The following is a 24947-nucleotide window of genomic DNA, read 5'->3' as shown; positions in this document are numbered from 1 at the left end:
AGTCTACACTAGTGTACTCAGACTGAAGGACAAGCTTCGTGTAACCAGGACAGAACAGTCCTTCTCAGGGTGAGGCACAACTGGACACAGATTCACAAGTCAGCATATCCTGCAAAGATATTTCCTCATTGAGCTATCTGGTTATCAGGTAGTATTCCACATTTAAGACAAAATGAGCTCCTGTGAGCATGAGCTGTGGCTATGGACTATACCTTCTATGATCGTTAAGGTTGTATGTCAACTTGGCAGGGCCATGATTCTCAAGTGCTCTGGCAGCTATGATGTAGTTTGACAGTGGTATAATGATGTAATCACCCCCACGATGAGCTGATATAATGTGATCACTGCCATGATGGGATCTGCTGTGAGTAGCCAATCAGTTAAAAAGGAGTTTCCTTGGGGGTGTGGTCTGCAGCCAATATAGGTGGGCGCTCTGGATCCTGCAGCTGACTCCTGTTCATCTGACCTCCAGTTCTTGGGACTTGAGCTAGCAACTTACCTGCTATCTTGCCTGCTGATCTTGGGATTCATCTGTCTCCTCAGCTTGTGAGCCAGAGGGCTGCCGTCTGACCTGCCGATCTTGGGTTTACCAGCCCCTGCAGCTACATGAGTCAGGAGAAACCTCCAGACTAATCCACAGACTTGGGACTTTTCAGCCTCTCCAAACGTGCAAGCCATTTCCTTGGACATAAATCTCTGTCTGTGTATATTTATATGCTTTACTGTTTTGCTTCTCTGGAGAACCCAGCCTAAGATACCTTGATAACCAGAATTGAGTTACTTTTGCTATCTGCATCACCTAGGCACGAATTCACGGTGGGGGATCACTGAAAATGCTTTGCACATTAATAAGAGAACCTGAAAGACACACAATAGGGTTTCATTTTTCAAACTGAATAGCAGCAATGAGTGGCTAAGAGACCTCCTTTTCCACTTTCTGAATTCTACTCAAAACACTTAACAAAGTCAGAATAGGTTCTGGAAGATGATGGCTCCCTGAAACAACTACTGAAAGTCACTTTCATTGCCTATATTAAAAATCCTTGGTATCCATTCATATCAAAAAACAATGCTTAAGTATAGTTTGCCCCTTCCTACTGTGTACATGTGAACTGACTCTCAGTCTGGTTAACACACTGTTGTTGCTGTTGTCAGCTGCTGTCGAGCTGGTCCCCTGAGCCATGGCGACTTCAAACACAATGGAACGAACGCTTCCCGGCTCTGCACCATTGCCACCATCAGCTGCAAATGGGACCGGACTGTTGTGATCCATAGGATTTTCACTGGTGGACTTTGGGAAGCAGATCACCAGACCTTTCTTCCTAGTCCACCTTTGTCCGGCAGCTCCACTAAAACCTGTTCAGCATCACAGCAACGGGCAAGCCTCCGCTGACAGATGTGTGGTGGATGAACATGAGGCGCACTGGCCAGGACGCAAACCCAGGTCTTTCCATGGAAGGCAGAATTGAATTTCGGTGTCCAGCATGGAAGGTAAGAATTCTACCACTGAACCACCATTTCCTTCACCCTTTCTGGTTAACCTAAAACTATCAATCAACAGTATTGTTAACACAGAACCTCATTCTTGCCTCCACTACGTGGCATCAAGCTTTCTCATTCCTTTATTATTGACTGATTATAAACTCTACTCCCAATTACAAACACTGTCAGGCATAAAATTTTGTAAATCAATCTGCTATGTTACTGTGTTTTTTTTTCCCTATCAAATTAACACTGTCGCCTTGCTTTTGGTTTTTGTACTCCATTTAAGATAAGTACTCCATTAAAATACTTCAATTTATAACAGTGATAAAGTTTACTTTTAAATAAAAAGCTAGCTGATGTTAAAAAATTAACAATATGGATGATAATCACTATAAAAAAACAAGTTTGGGAAATTATAATATGGCTATGATTATCTAATAGACAATGTAGGTGAATATATTAATCTATATAATCCCAAAGTAGCATGCTTTATTAGGTTTTATAAACCACAAATTTTAAGAACACACAGAAACCCAGGAGCCCTTATATATAAAGAACTCCCACATGACAGTGATCGTCACCTCCACTATGATTTACATTTTGTATATCTGCACATTCACTTAGGCACCAGAACTAAAACGAGATGAAGAAGGATGATGCAAAATAAGAGTCTACGTTTTGTCACCAGTAAAATTAATGTAATAAAAAGCAAGTTCAGATATTTTTAAAACACAAACTCCTTCCAGCGTTATAATACTGAATACCTATTCTGTGCCAGGAGCTGAGTAAAAGGTAAAACCATCTGACTTTAGGCTTCACATTCTGAATGTAAGGCAAAGCCTTCTGGAATTTTTTTTTACAGCTGTCACAATGTTTCACGATTCCAGTCTTTCAGCATATTCTAAGTCTGCATCTCTGTCTTACTCTCGACCATACTCTTATTTTCACAAGCGTCTTGGAGGACTGTTTTCATCCACGCAGTTAAGAGATCTAAGCCATCCTGTGTGCATCTTTTCCAATCACTGGCCCATGCACTCACCAGGGGAACTGGTGATTTAATTTGATCTTGTTTTCTTTCATACACCTTCTGGAAACTTGCCTGCCTACATAGCCTCCTTTCTACCCTTTCAGGATATATGAGAGAGAGACTTGCCCACCTACTTTTTCCTCCCCTCAGGTCTCTTGGAAGCCCTGGTGGTGCAGTAGCTAAGAGCTCGGCTGCTAACCAAAATGTCAGCAGTTCAAATCCACCAGCTGCTCAGTGGACACCCTAAGAAGCATGTTCTACTCTGTCCTATAGAGTCACTATGAGTCAGGATTAACTCAATGGCAACAAGTTTTTGGCTTCCAAGTCTCTTAGGACCCTACTTTTCCCACTAAAAGTATTTGCTGCCCTCCAGTGGGAACCTGTGTAACAGTGGAAGACTAAAGAAATGTTCATTAAAGCAGAATCGCTGAGTTATCAGGCTTGAATGCAAGGTAGTGTGCATCCAGGAAGTGTGACTGGGTAAAAATTTTGCCTCTTTTGGCTTTTGTACAGCTAGGTAAGCCAAGCCTGTAAGTGTATTTGTGGCTTCCCGAGTGATAGTTATGGAGTCCTGGTGGGTTTGGTTTTGATTTTTTTGTGTCGTATTTGTAAAACCAGAGGTGCCAATGTACCCCAATAGAAGGTGCCCTACATATGTACCCTGCTACCCAGGTCCAGTGAGACAGGTGAGCGCCCACCAATCATGGCACCTGAGAAACCCCCTAGTTTGGGAGTAACACGTATTTCTACACAGTATTTCTCAAAATCCATATTACCAATCAAAAATTTAAACACACTCCATGACTTGGCATGCTTCCATTAACAAAAACACATGGTATCCAAAAAAAAAAAATCAAAGCAGAAAATAATAGGGTCTTGTTAAACACAATCTAATGAGGGCGAAGAGCGCACACCCTTCAAGACAGGACCGCAATGAATTTCAAATTACCTCACCCCACTCTCTGTGGACTCAAATCGGGACCCTGAGAAGCTTGATGCTGCATGCAAGAGAGAAGAAAATAGCAGACTAAGAGCACCAGGAGCACTGATCTTTAACTCCCATAGTACAGACAGGGTGCAGGATGTTGAAATGCTAACTAAATGCTGGGTCATACTGATATTTCGTATTTAAAAAAAAAAGTCTGGCATCAGTTATCAACCTTTGTAGGAAGACTGACTCTCTTTAACAACCTATGTCTGACCCTATGAAGAATAAATTGGGTATTTTTAGAAATCACTTAAAGTCACAGAGATGTGTTCAAGGCCCTGAAGCAACAGCAGAAATGTAACAACTTGCAATACTCTTTCTCTTTAGCCCTTGGGAGGTGCTTATGCATCTTTCTTAGGGAAAATCTAGGCCTCTCTGTGGTTAACAGGTAGTCCTCGACCAGGTTTCGTTCCAACGACTCCACTGTAAATTGGTTCTGATGTAAGTCGAATACTCCTTTTTTAAAATGTCATTATCAGGACTGGACAGTGGGAAGGAGAGAGATGATGAAGAGTGAGCTAATTGTATCAGGTGGACACCTGAGACTGTGTTGGCATCTCCTGCCTGGAGGGGGGATGGGAGGATAGAGAGAGTTGGAAGCTGGCAAAATTGTCACCAAAGGAGAGACTGGAAGGGCTGACTCATTAGGGGGAGAGCAAGTGGGAGTACGGAGTAAGGTGTATATAAACTTATATGTGACAGTCTGACTTGATTTGTAAACATTCACTTGAAACTCAATAAAAGTTAATTAAAAAAATGTCATTATCATTGCCTCTTATTACCAATATCTTTATAAATCTGATCTTGGAACATCTGTAAGTGTACATCTGAGAATGATTATCATCAGCAAATTACATGCTGCAATACTGTACGTAGTACATATTGCTATCAATAGCCAAGCCAAGCCTGTTGCCATCAAGTCGATTCCAACTCATAGCAACCCTAGAGGACAGAGCAGAACTGCCCCATAGAGTTTCCAAGGAGCGCCTGGTGGATTCGAACTGTCAACCTTTTGGTTAGCAGCCATAGCACTTAACCACTACACCACCAGGGTTTCCAGTATAGATAAGATTTTAAAAAAAAAAAAAGATGGTTGTACCATCATAAGTGGAGACTACCTGTATTGTAGTGCTAAGAGCTTTTGTGTATTCACCTTACCGTCACCACTGTTGTTGTTGTTACGTGCTGTCGAGTTGGTTCTGACTCATAGTGACCCTATGTACAACAGAATCAAATACTGCCCAGTCCTGCACTACTCTCACAATCATTGTTATGCTCGAGCCCACTGTTGCAGCCACTGTGTCAATTCATCTTATTGAGGGTCTTCCTCTTTATTGCTGACCCTCTACTTTACCAAGCATGATGTCCTTCTCCAAGGACTGGTCCCTCCTAATAACATGTCCAAAGTACATGACATGAAGTCTAGTCATCCTTGCTTCCAAGGACATTCTCATAAATCAGGGCTTCTCGGCCTCAGCACTACTAACACTTTCAGCCGGATACTTCTCTGTTTTGGGGCTTTTCTGTGGATAGCAACATCCCAGGCCTCTACCCATTAGATGCCAGATCCACTCCTCACAGTCATGATAACCAAAGATGTCTCCAGATATTGCCACATGTCCCCTGGTGGGCAAACTGCTCCACCAGGTTATGAGGCAAGAGATGAGAGAAGAGGCAGAGATCAAGGAAGAAATGCACCATGTGTAACCTCTGTGATCTTAAGTTCGTATCTATAAGCTACAGACACCTCAACCTCATGGTGTGGTCATGATGGGCTGTGGCTAATGAAGAGCAAATTCCCAAGCGTGGCGGTGGTTACTAACCCAGAAAGAAAAGGCAGAAGCCACCACTGTCTGGTAGACAAGTCATTAAGTGAAAGTTGGAATAGCTAGGCTTGGCCTCAACCAGTGGCACAATGGTTAAGCACTCAGCTAACCGAAAGGTCAGCGGTTCGAATCTACCAGCCACTCTGCAGAGAAAGACGTGGCAGTCTGCTTCTGTAAAGATTTATAACCTTGGAAGCCCTATGGGGCAGTTCTACTCTGTCCTGTAGGGTCATTATGAGTTGGAATCGACTCAACAGCAATGGGTTTGGGTTTTTTTGGTTTGGGGTCTCAACCTGACCAGTGAACAAACAGATGTGTGACTCCAGGCAAATCCTCTGGCCTCACCTTCTTCCATCGGTCCAGTGTTGGACTATGAAAAGATCATGTCATCTTCCAGCCTGAACACCTAAGCCGGGGAAAATCTTAATGAAGGAAGTTCTAGACCCACAGATTAGCAAGTGTAATTCTGTGCTTTTATTAATCGATTATTAACAAAACATTACCAAATCAACATATATGAATAACACTCCTATTCAGAAAATGTTCTGAGGAGCTACACAAAAAACAGAAGGTCTTTTAAAAAAAAGAAAAATCCAGGTGATGCTTTTATTACCAAGGTATGTGTAAATTTACATTAATGGAAAATATGCAAATTCCCAACACTAGAAGAATTCCCAACTTACAGAAACTTACACAGCAAACATGGTAAGTTATATAGTACTCACCTTAACGTTCAAAACAGACATGAGGACTTAAAGGGGGAGAAGGGTCAGTCCTTAACAAAAAAGGGAAAACGAAAAAAAAAAAAAAGGAGTCCACAAGCCTATGCCCAGTCACCGAGTAAAATAATAATACTTGGGTTAACATGATTTTTAAGTCCCCAATTTTAATGCTAAATGCCTGTGTTAACAGTTGGCTTCTAAACCTTCCCAAGCTAGCATTTTGACTAAGGAATACAACTGTGCTTCCCTCCTGAAGAAGGAACAATATTCTAGTGATAAAAGCCCCTGGATAAAGTAGCATGAGCAGAACTTAAGTAGAAAAAACAGGGCACCAATAAAAGAAAAGCCTGCTTGCTCATGGAAGGCAAATACATTACAGCTCAGTTTCCAAAATCTTATTACTAGTGAACATACATCTCCAACTTTACTACCCACCCAAAATTATAACGTCCCCACTGCCCACACAATCAAGAGCAAAAGGCTGCAGCCTAATTCAGCTATACACCAAGAAATACAAAAATAACATATCCCAGGAAGACAGTATCAAACATTCCTTAAAATGGATCCAAAAATCTTTGCCTTTCCTAGGAACAAATGACCCTTCTTAGCAGGTCTACCAGTATCCTTTACACCATCCAGTCCCTTTCTTCTGTGTTTTCTATTTTAAATTCTGATGCTTAGCTACTAGTTTGCTCAAGAATATAAAGCCTGAGAAAATGTAATTTTTCTCAGAAAAATAAGAATTACCAATACTTAAATGTTTTCAATATCAAAAAGATATTGTTTCATAGTTTCTTTGGAGTAATTTTTTATCCCAAGAAATGGGACTCCATGGAAAAATTCATCTAGGTCTGATTTATAATCCAGTCCAAAACAGATCCCAGCATACACAGAAGTTTAAACTTGTGATAAGCAGACACGATGAATCACAAATGACAACGGAAATATTAGCTGAGCATGAGACTTAGATGCTCAAGACACAACACAGACCAAAATAAATTCCAGATAGGTAAAGTAACATGAAAGTTCAAAATGCTAAAAATACTAACCTTACACCTGGGAACAAACTAAGTTCAAGTAATAAAGAGAAAGGCCAATGGACCGGCCTACATTTTAAAAAGCAAAATGCAGATAAATGAAAAGCACAGAAGTATAAAGAAAATAACAAATTGAGAAAATATTTGTCCCAAAAGGTAAATATCCTGAATATCCTGAGTTATACAAAAATTTTTAATCTAACCACAAAAGGGCTAACAAAAATTTTAAAACCACTTAGCCTCTAGTGATGTAAGAAACACAAATTAAAAAGTAATTTTTTTCTATCAAATGAGCTACTAAGTTTTTAATTTTGCTTTGTAGTATAATACTCAATGCTGGTGAGGGAATGCTAGAATGGTCCCTCAGATATTGCTGGTGGGAGTTGGCCAACAAAAGCTTAGAATGTCCATGGTTTCTGATCCACTAATGTCACTGTATTTAAAAATAAAACCCAAAACCGAGTATTTAAAATATATATATATATATTAAAAAGGGGAGGGAAGCAGATAGTAGGTTACGGTATTACTTATAACTGTGCAACTGCAATTAAATACCTATAGAGAAAGCACACAGATTGATGCATGAGTATCCACTTGACTTGGGTTGGTTTCCATGTGCTGTTCTCATTGTTATGCTCTGTGACTCTCTTGTGACATATTCTTTTGCATGTATCACAGTTACAAAAGAAAACCGTAATTTAAAAAATAAAATGCCTATGAGGTGAGGAGTAAAGGACCTTACTTTACCTTAAATTCAAATGGCCTTTTTTCTCGGTTCTGAGAAATAATCCTTGGAGTAACTGGAGCGCCTTGGTCTGGGGCTTCGGGGCACACCTGAGATTTGTGTAGGTGAACTGGGGCTAGGTAGACCAGAAAAGACCCACCTGGGACGCCAATGTCAACTAACCGAAGAACGCATGGTTCAGCCTGTCATGCAGGACTGGCCAATAAAAGCGTGGAACACAAAGGCTCAGAGACTTCCTGGCTGGTGGAGAAGGATGATGTGCCCTCTCTGAGACACGGCAGCTTCATGCTGGGAACGCTCTCAGACCTTGCTTGTGCATCTCTTCCTTACGATGATCCTTCTTTATATCCTCACTATACTACAACCCCTAGTCCTAATAATATCTTCTGTGAGTTCTGTGAGTCATTCCAGCAAATTAAGAAACCCAAGGACAGTGTCCTCTTAACTAATTAAAAGGTCTTACCTAGCCCTGGATGGCTAGAAACAGACAGAAAGTGTGCTCATGCGCAAGCAAGCTGTGTGGGCAGCTGATGTTACAGATGATAGAGAAGTGCGAAAACAGGGATATGACTGATCTCCGCCTTCTAGGAATCAGTTTTTGCTGATTCTTATCCATGAAGCTATCATCACACAGAGGTAAGGAGATTTTGAAACACTAGGACAAGTGGTATATTAAACATTTATTATTTATATTTATAAAGCTATTTTAATGATATGGGGAATACTCATGATTTGTAAAAAGCAGACCAAAAACATATAATATCAACCAAGTTAAATGTGGGTGTAGCAGAACGGGTGCATACCTGGAGGGGATGAGACCTGAACCCTGCTCTTTCTCCACCTACACTATATAAATACAGTCTGTAAAAAAAGAAAAAGAAAAAAAAATTTTTTTTTTTTTTTTTTACTGTCTCTACTAAAATACATAGTTTTGGCTTGTTATTATTTCACCATAAGGTCACTTGATAAAGATAACCTTTTGCTCAAAGACTACACCCTTCAGTATGGATTACACCTCAACATAAAGAAAACAAAAATCCTCAGAACTGGACCAAAAAGCAAGACCATGATAAATGGAAAAAAAATTGAAGTTGTCAAGAATTTCATTTTACCTGGATCCACAATCTATGCCCATGGAAGAAGCAGTCCAGAGATCAAGCAACAGATTGCACTTGGCGAATCTGCTGCAAAAGGCCTCTTTTAACTGTTAAAAAGCAAAGATGTCGTTTTAAGGACTAAGGTGTGCTGACCAAGCCATGCTGTTTTCAACTGCCTCATATGCATGTGAAATTTGGACAATGAATAAGGAAGACTGAAGAAGAACTGACACCTTCGAATTAGGGTGCTGGTGAAGAGCACTGAATATACCATGGACTGCCAGAAAAACAAACAAGTCTGTCTTGGAAAAAGTACAGCCAGAATGCTCATTAGAAGCAAGGATGACAGGACTTCGTCTCATATACTTTGAACATGTTAACAGGAGGGACCAGTCCCTGGAGAAGGGCATCATGCTTGGAAAGTTGAGGTTCAGCGAAAAAGAGGAAGATCCTCAATAAGATGAATTGATACAGTGGTTGCAACAATGGGCTCAAGTATAACAACAATTCTGAGCATGGCACAAGACAAAGCAGTGTTTTGTTTTGTTGTACATAGGGTGGCTTTAAGTCAGAACTGACTCAATGGCTCCTAGCAACAACACAACTTTTTGCTCACTGAGAAATGAAGGCATAATCGCTTCTCACAGCAATATTTGCAAAGCACTTAAAATAATATCTAACATGTGGAAAACAGTCTTTGGTAAGTATTAATTTCACAGAGACATTCATATTTTCATATCAAAATCCAAAATAAAATTCTTCATACACAAAAAATTGCCAAGAAAAATCTGACAAAAAAGAACAAGAAGGGGTGAGAGTGAGGGGACTTGCATACGACATTATCAAAACACACTCTAAAGCTACAGTAATTAAAACTCTGTGTCAGAAAAGATCAACTGTTCAATTGAATGGAAGAGAAACTCCAGACATATACAGAAATTTATTCTGTGCAAATTGGTACAGTTTTCAAACAGGGGAAAGCATGGAACATTCTATAAGGTCAGTTGGGACAACTGGCTAGTTCATAGGGAAAAATATTTAAAGCTCAATCCATAGGCCCCAAAACTGTAAACAATATTCTCTAATAGAAAAAGCTAACTAAAAGAAATCAAAACTATAAAAATACTTGAAGAAAATATAGGATGTTGATAGTGTTAAAATAGGAAAGGACTTCGTAACAAAGACACAAAAGCCAAAAGCCATGAACAAAAAGCTGATATTAAAAATACAGCAAAAGTTGTATTTTTTAAAGTTAGGAGAGAACACTGTCAACATATACAACAAATAGTTACTACTTATAACATGAAGAGCATCTACTGACTAATAAGAAAAAAGAATATTAACATTAGGAAAACTATCAAAAAAAAAAAAAAAAAAACTGAAATAACCAAAAAAGAAGTTAAGTCTCACTCTTAAGACAATCATATACCAATTTTTGTCCGTTAGATCATCAAAACTTAAAAGCTGATAATGACCACTGTTGATATGAATTCAGGAAAACAATCTGTTAGTATGAACAAATAAAGATTGGAAGCTGACATCAAGAATGTTTAAATGTGTACACTTTTGATGCAATAAATCTACTTTGAAAAATTTAAATGATCTAAATGTCAAAAGATAAACAGCAAAATAAATCACACTATATTCACACTAGTAATAACAGGATAGACTGATATGTATTAATAGACGATGTAATGAAATATGCAAAATCCCACTAAATTCTAAAAGAAAAAACCACATAGCTATATGTGAACTTCTAATGAATATTTTAAATACCCTATCTATCACATATACACACACTTACATAAATATACATACACTGTCTTAGGCTGGGTTTTCTTGAGAAGCAAAACCAGTGAAGTGTATATATATACACATAGAGGGGGAAGAGGGAGATATTTATATCAAGGAAACGGTTCACACAATTGTAGAGAGTGGAAAGTCTGAAGTCCATGAGTTAGGCATCAAGCTGGAGGCTTCTCACTCACGTAGCTACAGTGGATGACAAATCCAAGATCCTCAGGTATAATGGCAGGAAGCTGGCTCAAGGCCCAAGAGCCAGAGTTCAGATGATGACGAGCTGAATGCAGGATCCAGAACTGAGCAAAAGCCAGCGAGCTTTGCCAGAACGTCCATATATATTGGATGCAGGCCATACCTCAAAGGCAATTCCCTTTAAACTGACTGGCTGCTCACAGCAGATCACATCATGGAAGAGATTACATTATTATCAGATCTTGTAACGGAGGTAACTGACAAGCTACATCACAACTACCAAACCAAGGAGGTTCATGGCCCATGCAAGTTGACACAACCTTAACCATCAGTCCACCCCTTGACAACCTGGCACCTGTACGTATCTCTTAAACCATACAAAATCTCTAAATAATAATTACAAAGTCATACTTGATCCTAACATGATATGACTAATGTGTACAACCGAAAACACACTAGCCCTGTTTATATTTTATAAGTGAGGAAAACAAAAAATATTTCACATACACATACAAGGAAGAAATACTTGTCAGAACAACAGTCCTCCTTTCAGCAACTGGTCACAAGGTCATAGCTGGTATTCAGAACCACCTTCTTCCACCACCTATTCCATATTCCCTTTACCCTCGGCAAGCACCTCAGCTGGTCGTGGTTCTTTGCCTGGTGGGGTGACCCAAACATTCATTCCTGAAGAGTCTGGGCCATAAGTAGTCATGTCAGAATTGGGCTGCTGTAGTTTTCCACTGACTTCAATCCCAGGGCATGGTAGTACTAAGAAACATCCTAATGGATCTCCTGCATTCCAGACACGCTCTTCTTTACCTCCATTATGTAATATCAACCGAATTTCCTCTTGGTGATCAGGATCAATCACACCAGACAATATGGTAACTCCTTTCTTTGCCTGTTGATCCAGAGGCCTAAAGAGCTCAACGTGGCCAGGTGGCATTCTTAACTTCCAGTTCAATGGAATCAGTAATGCGTTGGAGCATTTCTTCCTTTGGAACTAAGACCTCTAGACATGCAAAGCACAGGGACACGGAGATAGGAAGCAAAAATTTTGCAAGTGGGTCACTAGGGGTAATACTGAGTGGTGCCACTCCATTTTCACCCCTTGATTCCGAGACCCATGAGTCCTGGCTACGGGAGAAACATCATCATATACTGGACAGTAGTTTAGGGGAATATGGTAATACCAGTGAATTCCATGAGTATGGATGGGCCCACTGCTGCACTTCATTTGCTATGAAGTGAGTCCAAGGTGATGCTGTGTGGAATACCATGGCAGTGGATAAGGCATTCTATACATCCATGGACGGTAGTTTTGGCAGAAGCATTGCTTGCAGTGAAGGCAAATCCATGTCCAGAGTAGTGTCTATTCCAGTAAAAACAAAACATTGTCCTTTTCATGACAGAGGAGGTCCAATGTATTAACCTAATTTCCCTAAGCCTTTAGACACCTTTTCCTACAGTCCACCAAGGCAGGTTTGGTACTTCAGCTTGATTTATCGTATGCCACCACATAGTGCATGCTTCAGCAATTCAACCAAATAAACTATCAGATCCATTCCTAACCTCTTAATCTGAAACACTGAATGAAGACTCTGTGCTTAGTGGTCCCATATCGATAAACTCTGACTGATCCCACTTCATGTTCCTTGCACCATTTTCCCACACCCTTAATAGCCATTCCCACACATATTCCCCAGTTTTCTGCTTGTACATATTAGAAAAGTCAAACAGTTCTTTTGGAGCGCAGCATTCCTCCTCCTAGGTCACACTCCGTACTTCACCTTTGGGGCCTGCTGGTTATTAAGTCTAGTTAGAGGTCTTGGGAGCCCTGGTGATGCAGTAGTTAAGAGCTCAGCTGCTAAACAAAAGGTTGGCAGTTTGAATCCACCATCAGCTCCTTGGAAACTCTATGGGGAAGTTCTACTCTGCCCTCTAGGGTTGCTATGAGTCAGAATTAACTCTACAGCAACAGCTTTGGGTTTTGGTTTTTGTATATATCTAGAAGCCAAAAGGAAACCCTGGTGGTATAGTGGTTAAGAGCTACGGCTGCTAATGAAAAGGTCAGCAGTTTGAAATCTCCAGGCGCTCCCTGGAAGCCCTATGGGGCAGTTCTACTCTGTCACTAAGAGTCAGAATCAACTTGACGACAATGGGAGGTATCGGTAGAAGCAAAAATTCAAGAAACAAATAGTTGCATTCTAATACCAAAACCAAACCAGAATAGCTTATCATATAAAATTTAGGAAACCCACTAGTGGCAAAAGAATAAACAGAGACCAAGTAGGATTTGTCCCAGGAATACCAGAATAATTCAGTATTAGAAAATCTATCACTGTATTACCAGATGGAGGAGAAAACTTAACACTAATGCATGCTGAAAAAGTATACCATAAAATTAAAATTCATTTATGATTTAAAAAATAAAGACCTCTTAGCTAGCAACACTAGATAGAAAAATATCTACTACAAGAAATTACCACACTTTAATGGTGAAATGTTAGGTGAGGAAGACAACACAGATGTTGTCTAGCATGCTACTATCCAACATTGCCCTGGAAATTTCTAGTGTACATCAGGCAAGAAACTAAAATCCATGTATAAGTACTATTTGAAATAAGTGTAAAACCATAATGAATGACAAGTTGTATGACTGTCTACTCAAAAAGTCCAAGAGATCTAACTGATAATTAAAACTAATTATTGTTCAACAAAGGAAACAGGTATAAGATTAACGTATCAAAAAAATCTAATAGTTTTCCTGTATGTCAGCAATCGTAATAGCTACCTGACAATAAACCTAACAAAAAACAGACTAAACTATAGTACGTGACACACGTATATTTATACAAATACATATATATGTACATGGGTGTAAGGATGGCCGAGTGGTCTAAGGCTCCAGACTCAAGCTTGGCTTCCTCTACATCAAGGATTCTGGTCTCCGAATGGAGGTGTGGGTTCGAATCCCACTTCTGACACACTAGTTTTGGGGAAACCCTGGTGGCATAGTGGCAGTTCAAATCCACCAGGAACCTTAGGAACTATGGGGCAGTTCTACTCTGTCCTATAGGGTTGCTATGAGTCAGAACTGACTCAGTGGCAACGAGTTATATACATCCACAACTGACTATAAAACTCTACTGAAGGTCTTACAGAAACACCATATTCATAAATATCAGAAGGTTCAACAGTTAAACATATCTATTGTCCTCAATTAATCTAAAAATTCAATATAATCTCCACCCCCTAAGAAAACCTCAAAAAATTTTTTCCACAGGAATTGACAAGCTGATTTTAAATTTCCTATCAAATAAATGTGAAATTTACTAAAAAGCAAATACTGAGAACGTTCCCCTTGAAAACAGGGACAAGACAAGAACATCCACTCTCACCACTTCTATTTAATATTGTACCTAAAAGCCTAGTCAGAGCAATAAGGCGATAAAAAGAAATAAAAGGAAACCAGAAAGGGAGAGGTAAAACTGTATTTGCAGATGACATGATCCTACATTATGGAAAATTCCAAAGAATCTACTAAAAAGCTACTAGAACTAATAGAGGAACTTAGCAAAGTTGTACTACGCAAGGTCAACACACAAAAATCAGCTGGGTTTCTGTATGCCAGCAAGGAAAAATCTGATAAGGAAACTGAAGAAAACAACTCCATTTGCAACAGCATCTGTTATGGATTGAATTGTGTCACCCAAAAATATGTACTGTGATTCCAAACCTCTATGCCTGTGGTTATAATCCCATTTGGGAATGGGCTGTTAATGAGACAGGATGAGTGTAGGGTTATCTTGAGTCAAACTCTTGAGATATTAAAGAGAGTAAAGGCAAGCTAGCAAGCAGAGATGGGGAAAAGAGATACCAAGCCACAGGAAGATTGCCCAGGAGGGGAAGCTCAGAAGAGACAAGGACCTTCCTTCAGAGCTGACAGAGAAAGAAAGCCTTTCCCTAGAACTGGTGCTCTGAATTCAGACTTCTAGCCTCCAAAACTATGAGAAAATAAATTTGTTTGTTATATCCACCCATTTATGGTATTTCTTTTATAGCAGCACTAGATAACTAAAACAGCATTTAAGAGAATAAAACAGTAATAAATTTACCCAGGGATATGAAAAATTTATACTATGAGAATTATAACTGCTGAAAGAGACTAAAGAAGACCTAAATAGAAAGAAAAAGGTTTCATGCTCATGGGTTGGAAGACTTAATATAGTCAAGATGTCAATACTACCCGAAGCAATCTACAGACACAACAAAATCCTGATCAAAATTCCAACAGCATTCTTTACCAAAACTGAAAAACTAATCCTGTATTTTATATGGAAATACATGAGACCCAAATAGCCAAAGCAATTCTGAAGAACAAAGTAGGAGACCTCACACTTCCTGACTTCAAAACATATTACACAGCTACAGTCATCAAAACAGCCTGGTACTGGTTTAATGATAGACACATAGACCAATGGAATAGAATTGAAAACCCAGAAATACCCAACCATCTCTCGTCAGTTGATTTTCGGCAAGGGAGCCAAATCCATTCAATGGAGAAGGACAGTCTCGTCAATAAATGGTGCTGGCAAAACTGGATTTCCATGTGCAGAAAAATCAAACAAGATCCATCTCACACATCATACACAAAAACTAATTCAAAATGGATCAAGGATCTACATGTTAAATCTAAAACCATAAAATTCTTTAAAGAAAATATAGGAGCAAAGTTTTGGAACCTAATTTTTTTCAGTGACAAATAATCACACGACAACAAATTCATGAGCAACAGAAAACAAAACAGATAACCGGGACCTCATAAAAGTTAAAAACTTATACTCATCAAAAGACTTTATCTATACACTGGGAAAAACTCTTTGGAAATGATATAACCAATAAGGGTCTAATACCTAAAATACATATAAAACTTCTACCGTTTAACAATAAAAAGACAAATAACCCAATTAAAACTAGGCAAAACATCAAGAGACACTTCCCCAAAATGGATATTCAAATGACGAGCAGACACATGAAAAGATGCTCAATGCCATCAGCCACCAGGTGAATGCAAATCAAAACCACAATGAAATACCATTTCACACCCATTAGGATGTCTAAGGGAAAAAAATAAAACTAACAAGTACTGGAGAGGATGTAGAGAAATTAGAAATAAGAGGATGTGGTGGGAATGCAAAATGGTACAGCCATTGTAGGAAAGTTTTGTAGTTCCTCAAAACTAGAGGTAAAGCTGCCGTATAACCCCGCAATCCCACTGCTAGGTATATACCCTACCTACGGATCTAATAGAAGTGACAGACATATGCCGACCTATGTTCACTGCAGTACTATTCACAGTAAAAAAAAAAAAAAAAAGATGGAAACAAGCAAGTGTCCATCAGTGGTTGAATGGACAAGTAAAATGTGGCACATACGTACAATGGAATACTACTCACTGATAAAGAAAATGAGTTCTGGAAACATTTTACAACATGGATGAACCTGGACATTATGTTGAGCAAAACAAGTCAATCACAAAAAAATATCGTATGTTCCCACTTTTACAAAATGACAGAAACTAATGCTCATTAGCAGTTACCAGAGGTGGAGGAGGTGAAGCGGGGAGGGAAAAGTACTCCCTAGGTAGTAATCACTTTTTGTTTATAGAGATGAGAAAGGCAGAACCAAATATGGGTGAAGTTTACACAACATGACTGATGTAATTGATGTCAATACGCTGTACATAGGGAAAAGGAATGAATGGGTAAATGCTAGGTTGTGTATGGTTTTGCAGCAATAACAACCAAAACAAAAAAGGGGGCAGGAGGAGAAGTGGCTACAAATACTAATTAGACATAGCCAATCAAGTCAAGGCGTTAGTTCTCTTGGTTTGGGGGCTTAGGGGTGTGGTCTCTTGGGACAATCCAGTCAATTGGCAGAATATAGTTCTTGAAGTTTATATCCTACCTCCCAGTATGGTAAGTAATGTGTGCAATCTTAAAAGCTTACAAGTGGCCACGCATGATACAACTATTGATCTCTACTCATCTGGAACAAAAGAGAAAGAAGGTAACTCAAGAATCAGAAAAGGAACTGGACTATAAGACTAACCATCTCCATGAACCACTGCCTCCACCACTCTGAGACCAGAAGAACTAGACGGTGCCCAGCTATCACAAATGAATGTTCTGATCAGGAACACAGCAGATGAATTCTGATAAAAAGGGAGAAAAATGTGGAAAAGAACTTTAAATTCTTAAAGAATACAGACTTACTGGACCTAATGAAGCTGGAAGAGTACCCCAGACTATGGCCCTGAGTTGCTCTTCAAACCCTGAATTGAAACCATCTCCTGAAGTCACCTTTAACAGTTTAGCCCCAAAAGTATTGTGTTTAAACAAAAAACTATATAAGACCAGGCACTCCTTGGAAACTCTATGGAGCAGTTCTACTCTGTCCTATAGTGTTGCTGTGAGTCAGAATCGACTCAACGGCACTGGGTGTATGTGGGTATATAAGACCAAAGAGTCAACAGCTATTTTAAAGCATAGATGAGAAGGTTGGGTGGCAGGAAGATTAAGTAAGTAGAAGTGAAACAACTACAACAAAAATAAGGTGAACGGTCACACAATGTGAAGAATGTAGCCAATGTCAATGGACATTATATATCTAGAAACTGTGGAACGGGAGCAGATTTTGCTGTCTATATTTTCACCAAAAATAAAATAAAAAAAGGAATAAGAAATATATAAACTCATCATGAGGAGAGGAAAAAAGAGTCCAAGAAAACACATACACACACAACATACAAACATTCACATACACTTGTATCATTTATTAATTCACATATGACAGGAAACATTTAAAAATCAACAGGGAGATGAAATAAATGTTACTGTGGTAACTGCGAATTCTTCTGGGGAAAATTAAGTTAGACCCCCAACCTTGCGCTCCTTACAAAAACAATTCCAAATTAAAGACCTAAACATACTAAACAAAACTGCAGCTGCGTTACAAGAAAATACAGGGAAAAAACAAACCAAAGAAAATGGGGAAAAAGAGAAATATTTATATGACATAAGTTCAGTGATTAGTATCCAAACTTCTGCAAGTCAAATACTCAATAGAAAAGTGAGCAAAATGTATAACAATTCAAAAAAATAAATACAAATGGTTAACAAGATTACCAAAAGGTGCTCAATTTCAATGGTTAACTGGGGAAATTTAAATTAAAACAACATCTTTTTCCCCGTTAGATGCACAAAGAGTTTTAAATGTTAAATACTATTTACTTTAAAGTGTCAGAGCAGACAACTGTACTAATGAACACAGTAGACAACTGTACTAATGTCTAATAGCTGGGAGTACAAACGGATACAGTCCACTTTGTAGGCCATTTAGCAGGATCTTAAACCCTGGTGGCATAGCAGTTAAGAGCTGCTAACCAAAAGGCTGGCAGCTCAAATCCACCAGGCACTCCTTGGAAACTCTATGGAGCAACTCAATGGCAACAGATTTGGTTTGGTTTTGGTTAAATTAAAAATGTCCACCCCTTCCATCTGACAATTTCACTTGTACCTGTGCACAAGATACACCCTGGACAGTCCACTGCAGCATCTTAATTCTCCAAAAAAAACAAAAAAATACCTCGCCAAACTGCAACCACCTTAATGTTCTTCAATAAAAAACCAAACCAAACCCATTTGCCTTTGAGTCAATCCCGATTCATAGCAACTCTAAAGGACAGAGTAGAACTGCCCCATAGGGTTTCCAAGGAGCACCTGGTAGATCTGAAGTGCCAAACTTTTGGTTAACAGCTGTAGCTCTTAACCACTATGCCACCAGGGTTTCCATGTCCTTCAGTGGGGAACAGTATATTCACACCACAAGAAGACAGGCCAGGAGGCAGCTAAGAAATGAATAAGACAAGTCCATGTACGCCAACACGAAGAGACCTTTAGAAGTCTTCTAAGGCATCTCGTTGATCAGAAAAACTTATAGGAATATACCTTTTGTATAAATTTCAAACACACAATGGAAGCATTTTCTAGGTTAATGAATGCATGTATACAAAAATCATGCATGTACAAATCACCACTTGATCTTGTCACAATGCAGATTAAGATTCAACAGGTTTGGGGTGTTGCCTGAGGTTGTTTTTCTAACGAGCTCCCTTAAGATGCAGACGCTGGTAGTCCAGGAGCCACACTGAAGAGCAAGAGCACAGAAGATGATCTGGAAGGCTCCAGACTAGACCACACCAGTGGTCAATGGAGTGGAAAACAGGACGGAAGACAACAGACGTGTGAGATCATGAAGAGAAGTCAAAGAGGCATCAGCCTTTTTTATAACATTTTAATTTCTTTTACAAGAATACTGTATTTGAGTACTTTTCCATATAGATCACTTGTGAGTATACAGTTACTAAATTCTGGGAATCTCGTAGTGGCAAGTACACCAAGAGGTTCAATTAAGGTTGGCCAGCTCTGCCTCTCAAACAATAACCAGTAACTGGCCTGAGGAGAACAGGAGCTGAGGAAGTTAACTGAGAAGCTGGTGGCAACAGTCCATTACTAAAGCAGAGGTGCTTCTTAAAACACTATTTTAAATTGAGTATTCTATTTTTATTTAAATGTTTTAAGTCTAGTTAATTAAAAATAAACAACTGACATTTCTATATGAATATCCATGCAGTATAAACTAGGAGTCTTTTACATGGCTACTATGCTTTATCTACAACTCATTTTCTTACTAATTAATCCAGAAGAAATCCTCCTTACCTACTGATGAATTAATAAGCATCCACAAATGTCCCTTCTATATAAGCCGACTACTAAGAAGTTGCCAGGCCACAAAAACAAGCTCACAGTGGATCAAAGACCTAAATATAAAATCTAAAACGATAAAATCATGGAAGAAAAAATAAGGACAATGTTAGGAGCCCTAACACATGGCATAAACAGTATACAAAACATTACTAACAATACAGAAGAAAAGCTAGATAACTGTGAGCTCCTAAAAATCAAACACCTATGCTTATTCAAAGACTTCACCAAAAGAGTAAAAAGATTACCTACACACTGGGAAAAAGTTTTTAACTATGACATTTGCGATCAGCGTCTGATCTCTAAAGTCTACATGATACTCCAAATACTCAACTACAAAAAGACAAACAACCCTATTAAAAAATGGGCAAAAGATATGAACAGACACTTCACTAAAGAAGACATTCATGTAGCTAACAGATACAGGAGGAAATGCTCACGATCATAAGCCATTAAAAAAAAAAACCCAGTGCCGTCGAGTCATTAGAGAAATGCAAATCAAAACTACAATGAGATTCCATCTCACTCCAACAAGGCTGGCATTAATCCAAAAAACACAAAATAATGTTAGAGAGATTGTACAGAGATTGGAACACTTATACACTGCTGGTGGGAATGTAAAACACTACAACCACTTTGGAAATTGATTTGGCGCTTCCTTAAAAAGCTAGAAATAGAACTACCATACTATCCTACAATCCCACTCCTTGGAATATATCCTAGAGAAATAAGAGCTTTTACACGAACAGATATATGCACACCATGTTCACTGCAACACTGTTTACAATAGCAAAAACATCGAAGCAACCAAGGTGCCCACCAACAGATGAATGGATAAATAAATTATGGTATATTCACACAATGAACTACTACGCATCAATAAAGAACAGCGATTAACCCGTGAAACATTTCATAACATGGAGGAACTGGAAGGCATTATGCTGAGTGAAATTAGTCACTTGCAAAAGGACAAATATTGTATAAGACCACTATTATAAGAACTCAAGAAATAGTTTAAACAGAGAAGAAAGTATTCTTTGATGGTTATGAGAGGGGGAAGGGAGCGGGGGTGGGAGAGGGGTATTCACTAATTAGACAGTGGATAAGAACTACTTTAGGTGATGGGAAAGACAACACACAATACAGGGGAGGTCAGCATAACTAGACTAAACCAAAAGCAAAGAAGTTTCCTGAATAAACTGAATGCTTCAAAGGCCAGTGTAGCAGGGGCAGGGGTTCGGGTACCATGGTTTCAGAGGACATCTAAGTCAACTGGCATAATAAAATCTATTAAGAACACATTCTGCATCCCACTTTGAAGAGTGGCGTCTGGGGTCTTAAACGCTAGCAAGCAGCCATCTAAGATGCATCAAATGGTCTCAACCCACCTGGACCAAAGGAGAATGAAGAACACCAAGCACACAAAGTAATTATGAGCCCAAAAGACATAAAGGTCCACGTAAACCAGAGACTACATCAGCCTGAGACCAGAAGAACTAGATGGTGCCCAGCTACAACGGATGACTGCTCTGACAGGGAACACAACAGAGAACCCCTGAGGAAGCAGGAGAGCAGTGGGATGCAAACCTCAAATTCTTGTATAAAGACCAGCTTAATGGTCTGACTGAGACTAGAAGGACCCGGGTGGACATGGCCCCCAGACGTTCTGTTGGCCCAGGACAGGAACCATTCCCAAAGCTAACTCTTCAGACAGAGACTGGACTGGACAATGGGATGGAGAGAAATGCTGGTGAGGAGTGAGCTTGTTGGACCAGGTGGGCACTTGAGACTAGGTTGGCATCTCCTGCCTGGAGGGGAGATGAGAGGGTAGAGGGGTTTAGAAGCTGGTGAAACGGACACGAAAAGAGAGAGTGGAGGGGAGCCGGCTGAATCATTAGGGGGAGAAAAACTGGGAGTATGTAGCAAGATGTATGTAAGTTTTATTGTGAGAGACTGGCTTGACTTGTAAACTTTCACTTAAAGCACAATAAAAAGTAAAAAAGAAGTCGCCAGGACTAGCCCTTGAAGTGAGGTGCCGCCCTGACACCTAAGCTTCACTGACTCCAGGCACTTGGCTGCCCGGTAGCTGATCTTACCTGGCATGATGGGCACTGACCAGCACTAAGTGCCCACTCAAGTTAACACTGTGACCTGCGATTTTATTAGTTCTCCAGACCAATGGTGAATGACTCCACACAGACACAGCAACTGATGAAACGTGAAAGAAACTCTGACCTAACCAGTACTAGTCACATAATTACAGGGTGTCACTAAAGGGTGCTGTGAGGATCAAACAACTTTTTTAAAAGCAGCACCCTCTGAAAAAGGCAGAGTTTTTTCTTTTCTTTATACTAAGTCATTCTAGTTGGGAAATCATCTTGGTGCTGACACCTGAGTTGAGTCTTGCTGAGTGGAAGCTGGGCGGTGCACAGTGTAAGCCAGCCTGCATTAAGAGAGATGTGCGTTAGGGCACTAGCCTGGAGGCAAGGGGTTGCCATTGAGGGGGAAAAAAAAAAAACCACCATAAGCAGAGTGAAAAGACATGACAAGCTAGGAGAAAATATTTGCAACAAATACCACAAAGAGCTAATATCCCTGCCATATTAAAAAAAAAAAAACTCGTTATCGTTGAGTCGATTCCAACTCAAAGCAATGCTATAGGACAGAAAAGAACTGCCCTGCAGGGCTTCCAAGGGGCAGCTGGTGGATTCAAACTGCAGACCTTTTAGTTAGCAGACCTAGCACTTAAACACTGCACCACCAGGAATCCATATAAAGAACTGTTAAAAATGGAAGGCTGTAAGAGCGAAATCTGACAGAAAATGAATAAAGTACACGAACAGACTTCACACACACACAAGACGTTAAAAACATCAAAAATCAATGTCAAAAACATCACAAGAGAGATCAAACATGAAAAAATATGAAATTCAAGTCAAAATCACTGAGGCAACATTTGTCACCTATCGAATGAGCAAAACTGGGAAAATGTGACAATATATTCCATTGAGGAGGCTATGGGGAAACAGAAACTCTCACACAATGACAGGGATAGAAATGGGGACAACCCTTTTTGAGAATTCGTCTAACAAATTACCTAACAAAATTACATGTGCACTTACCTGTTGACCCATCTATCCCAATCCTAGGAAGCTATCCTGAAGATAGGGCCCTCCAACAAAACAAAAATACACATGCATAAGGTTACTCATTGCAGCATGGTTTACAACTTCAAAATACTGGAAACCTCCTAAATGGCCACATACAGGAGAGTGGTTGAATAAACTATGCTACATCCATAGTCTTAGGCAGCTGTGTAAAATAATGAGGACTATCTCCCATTAACTATTTAGAATGATTTCCAGGATGTACTGTTAAGTAAAAAAAAAAAAACAGCAAAGTGCAAAACAGTATCTAAAACATGCTATTTTTCTTATGAAAAAGAAAGGATATAAGAAAATATACACGTATCTGATTTGTGCAAAATACAAACAGGAAGGACAAGCCAGAAACTCAGGAGTGGTTGCTTACATAGGGTGGGTGATAAAGGAGTAGAAAGAAAGGTGATATGGGGATGAGGAGGGAGTGACATATCAGTGTATCCTTTTTTATACAGCTCTCTGAGAATCACAGTAATGGTTAACATATCCAAAAAATAAACTACCAACCAGGATGTGGGGGGGATCAAATATGGAACACAAACTAACAAATAAGCCAAACTGTATTACAAATAAATAAAATAACCAAGCTGAAGGAAATGGAAAGAAAAAGTGACTTTTGAACACAGCATTTTGACTAGGGTACTATAAGGCTAAGGACAAAAGAAACTACACAAAATCAGTACTGTTATTCACAAGGTGGCAAATTTTCCTGTAAAGAGCCTTTACCTATGAAGAGTCAGACGGCAGACTGCTCCTATAACAATAAATATTTTCAGTTCTGCAGGTCGTAAGGTCTGTCATAGTCTGTCACAGCTACTCAATTCTGTCATTGTAGCGAGGAAGCAACCATAGCACCACGGACAATACGGCTGGGCATGTCTGTGTTCCGATAAAACTTTATTTATAAAACAGGAGGTAAGCTGGATTTGACCCGACTCCTGCTCTAGTTAATAATGTTGTTTCTCATATAGGTTATCAGTTCTGAAACTATATGCATTCTAGGGTTAAATAAATAAATGTGTTACAAATAATGACAACCAGATTTCTCACTGTTAGACAAAGAAGTTACACTTTTGCTTAAAGGTGCAAAGTGAGAACAAATCTTATAGTTTTGGATTGGAAATGGAAGTGTCAGTATGAACTCTTGTTTTTAAAATACACCCGCTCTTCACTTATCAACATGGTAAGGTTCTAAAGACGAGGTCATTGTGCGAAAATCAGCATTACGTGAAAACGGAGGATGACCACATCAGACAACAAAAATGGGTGACTATATAATTATTTAACTACCAAATTACAACATACACAACTGCCAAACCACTAAGAATCATGACCCAGCCAAGCTGACACAACCTTAACTGTCAGCCAGCATTACTCTCGCCTTGCACCTCAGTGTTTCTTACTGTCACACACACGTCATTAATGTGCAAATTAGTCATAGTTTTTTTACTACTGTAAACGCAAAACGTCAGATAACAAGATGGTCAATAAGTGAGGAGTAAGTGTATACAGAGATACAAATAAAGATGTATGTTTATGTGGATTAGTACACACATATATATTCCCACAGCTCTATCCACTGGGAGGGCCTAGAAGCAAGGACACCCCAGCATCAAAAACACATCCAGCACCCAGATCGGTGTTTCTAAATGGCACCCTCCAATAAAAATAAGCAGGGCTCCTTGGAGAAGTGACTGGTTCCAGGGTTGGGGTGAGGAAAATATAAAATGAGCCTATGGCATGTTGTGGTGCCTAAAAATAAGGAAGTGTTTGTGGGGGGGGGGGGCGGGGTGCATGGCAAGGACAGAGGAACCAATGTGAAGGCACTTCCAGTGTCCAAAGTTAGAACAATCTGAGCAAGAAAACAGCAGTACCCCAGAATTAAAAAGAAAATAAGTCAGTAAAAATATAAGTAACTAAGCAAGTGAACTAGTGAATACCAAAAAAAAAAAAAAAAAATAGCTAGTAACAGATACACATATACATGGAGTATACGTGTGTGCGCGCGTGCCTGCACAGCGGTGGTTCACTGG

The 24947-nt window shown here is 39.4% G+C and overlaps 1 protein-coding gene and 1 non-coding gene across 2 annotated transcripts in view; one reads left to right on the top strand and one right to left on the bottom strand.

Moving 5' to 3' along the window:
- Positions 1 to 24947, bottom strand: part of CDYL (chromodomain Y like) — a 246818-nt gene that overhangs the window by 156414 nt on the left and 65457 nt on the right. The gene's annotated exons all lie outside the window — the stretch shown is intronic.
- Positions 13806 to 13912, top strand: TRNAL-CAA (transfer RNA leucine (anticodon CAA)). The gene is made up of 2 exons: positions 13806 to 13843; positions 13867 to 13912. It is a non-coding gene; the product is annotated as a tRNA-Leu (tRNA).

The sequence above is a fragment of the Loxodonta africana genome, chromosome 1, assembly GCF_030014295.1.
Source record: "Loxodonta africana isolate mLoxAfr1 chromosome 1, mLoxAfr1.hap2, whole genome shotgun sequence".
Classification (NCBI taxonomy): domain Eukaryota; kingdom Metazoa; phylum Chordata; class Mammalia; order Proboscidea; family Elephantidae; genus Loxodonta; species Loxodonta africana.
The sequence above is the reverse complement of the archived record's forward strand: the minus strand, read 5'-3'. Positions and strand labels throughout refer to the sequence as shown.